This window comes from Lactuca virosa, chromosome 5 (assembly GCF_052849685.1).
Source record: "Lactuca virosa cultivar CGN04683 chromosome 5, Lactuca_virosa_CGN04683_v6, whole genome shotgun sequence".
Taxonomy (NCBI): domain Eukaryota; kingdom Viridiplantae; phylum Streptophyta; class Magnoliopsida; order Asterales; family Asteraceae; genus Lactuca; species Lactuca virosa.
This window is the reverse complement of record NC_136430.1, coordinates 398846945-398850033: the sequence shown is the minus strand read 5'-3', so window position 1 is coordinate 398850033 and position 3089 is coordinate 398846945. Positions and strand designations below refer to the sequence as shown.

Sequence of the window (3089 nt, the reverse complement as noted above, 5' to 3'; positions counted from 1 at the left end):
ATAAATTTAAGGATAAAATGAACTTTTTTTTCCACTTACTATATTATATATATAACATTTTTTTTTCAATTATACACTTTTACCAAATCTCTTATGTTTTATTATGAAATTGATCCAAATTTTAAATTTTGTTACAAATATGATCCAATTTGTTTTTTTTATAATTTTTCTTCAAAATTAGTTTTTTCAATTTACTTTTTCGAGACACTGGTCCCTAACACGAACACCGCCCTAAAGGATGTTTTCCCACCCGTGACCACACTGCCAACTTAACATCGCTAGCTTGCAGCGGAGGCATAACATCCGACGTACGTATAACTAGAGGTGTATTTAACTTTTCAAAAAGATTTTGTCCACTAATAGTACCTATGTTTGAGTTGTGAAAACTGATTCACCGTTTGACCCTATAGACGTTATACAAACCAACCATGGGGGACATGGGCGCGCATTAGGAATAAATTTTTTGTGGCTTAGTTCTTTTATTAAAAACAGCATCAAACACGTTGTGAGTGGTGTTGTATAGATGTTTAATGGATGATATGGTAATCCATTGAACTTTATAGAGTTCAATGGATTATTGATGCCCTTAGATAGAACAACTAGTATTTATATTCTTTTGAATTCATGTAAGCTAATACATTAGGCACGATTCAGTAGAAAGCATTAAAATCTTTCTGTTCGTCATGAACGTAGCCGATTATTCTAGTCACATGAACCACGAAAATTGATTCTCTTTTTTTTTCGTTTACATTTATTACTCAGAAAAAGAAATATTTTATTGTTTATCGAAGTGTTTAAAACCTAAAAATTTGAACAAGTCGGTATCACCTCAAAAGTCAAAGTATATGGCATGCACGTGTTCAATTTTTAGTCCATCTAAAAGAAATCATACACCATATCGCCTTGGTCTCTGTTGAAAAACATGTAAAGCACGTAAAAGTTCATCTTCTCCAAAATCCGGCCAAAGCGTTTCAGTGAAGTATAGTTCAGTATATGCCAGCTGCCATAAAAAGAAGTTGCTCACTCTAACCTCCCCACTTGTCCGAATAAGAAGATCAGGGTCTGGAAGCCCCCATCCACTTCATACAAAGTTCATTATCGATCATAAACTCATTGATTTCTTCAGGTTCAACGACCACACCATCTTTGACTTTTTGACAAATGCTTTGACAAGCTTGAACGATATCATACTTGCCACTGTAATTAACCGCTATAACAAGATAGAGGCGTGAATTGTTCTTCGTGGTGTTTTCAGCATGTGTGATAACTTCGCGCAAGGATTGTGGAAGCTTTGATACGTCTCCCACGACAGAAAGCCGGATATTCTCCCTGTTCGATCAAGCAAATGATTAAGACAACTTATCACACTTCTATTTTAGAGGTGGATTATGGTCGAACAATAACATGTTGTAATCAGCAGAAATTTACCTCTCCATGTAAGCAATTTCATCTTTTATTTTACTTCCAAACATGTCAAGGAGGGGATCGACTTCAATCTACCATAAAAGCATAAAAAGAAGCAATTAATCGATTAAACCCAGAAAATAACTGATGAAACTGGAATCTAATATCAATGTTACACATACTTTGGGTCTTAACTGTTGGGGTTGAAACACACTTTTATTCAGAACTAGAACAAAAGAGAAGAGCTTACACGCTCAATATTACAAGAAAAAGAAACAACCCTCTAATACTCACTCTAAGTATTACACACTACACTCTCTGTTTGTGGTGTCTTACAACTGAGGTTAGAGCCTCTATTTATACTTAAACAAGCCTACAATTACTACTGCTACCATTTATTGTGTTCATTATGTGAACATACGAAGTTGCCATTTGAGTTCTTATTGTCAACATAAATAGAGGCGCAGCTACTGATGTCAGGTTCACACCAAGTCTGGTTTACACTCACATCAACAAGTTATCTGTTGAGAAGGCGAAGACTGTTAGAACCTGAATTCCCCACTTACGACACAGATCAACCACCAACTTCAAGGCTCCGGCACCCGCCAAGTAACCGACCTGAGGCATCAATCTTTGAGACCGAGCCCATCTTCTGTTTCCATCCATAATGACTGCTACGTGCTTCGGCATTAACTCACGACGGAGTCCCTCAGGAGTAACAACTGGTTTCTCCGGCGAAGTGCTTCCACCACCGGAAAATTGGTTTTTCGAGAATACATGGAAACGGGGTTTGTTGGTTGATAGAGAGAAAGGCTTTGGAAGGTAAGAACGAGGAGTAGGTGAGGAGAGGGAAAGATATAACATTATGAAAGAGGATGCAGATTGGAGGGAGATGAAGGAATCACCCGACTCGACGTATTTGGCAAAAAAAGTTTTTTTTTTTTTTTTTGCAAATATGGGGTTATTTCTAGTTTAGTTTGTAAAAATATGGTGATATCATGTGAAAATAGGATAGTAGCCCCACAAATTGAATTAGCCAATTGAAAATAGGTTGGTAGCCCCAAATTGAAATAGTTATTTACATTAAACCCCTTTATAGTTACATTTATAATCCTTTTAACTTATATCTATCTACCTATATTTTTTATTATAACTAGAAAGGTTACCCCGCTACGCGGGGGCCAGAAGCTTTCAATGTTGTTTCCGAATCGATAAATATGACAGACGTAGAAAGTGCAAGGATGACAAGCCCGGGCTTTGCCCCGGACCATTTTGTTCATGTTTTTATGAAAAAAATGTAAAAATTTTGACTGCAAGGACCAGAAGTGTCAGAATGGCTAAATAATTAAAGCGGTAGGAATTAGCAAGTTTTTAGAAAAGGGATCAAAGTTGTCGAACCGTTAAAGTTTTGTGGCCAAACTTTAAATATTAAAAGGTTCCTAAATAGAAAAGGGATCAAAGTTGTCAAACCGTTAAAGTTTTGTGGCCAAACTTTAAATATTAAAAGGTTCCTAAAAAATGTAAAAATATCGATTATAAGGACCAAAAGTGTCAAAATGGCTAAAAAATGAGGACCAAAGTTGTCAAACCGTTAAAGTTTTGTGGCCAAACTTTAAATATTAAAAGGTTCCTAAATAGAAAAGGGATCAAAGTTGTCAAACCGTTAAAGTTTTGTGGCCAAACTT

The 3089-nt window shown here is 36.0% G+C and overlaps 1 pseudogene; it reads right to left on the bottom strand.

Annotated features, from left to right (window-relative positions):
* Positions 1-886: 886 nt before the first annotated feature.
* On the bottom strand, positions 887-2277 carry LOC145116793 (cis-prenyltransferase 4, chloroplastic-like; annotated as a pseudogene).
* Between the last annotated feature and the right edge of the window lie 812 nt (positions 2278-3089).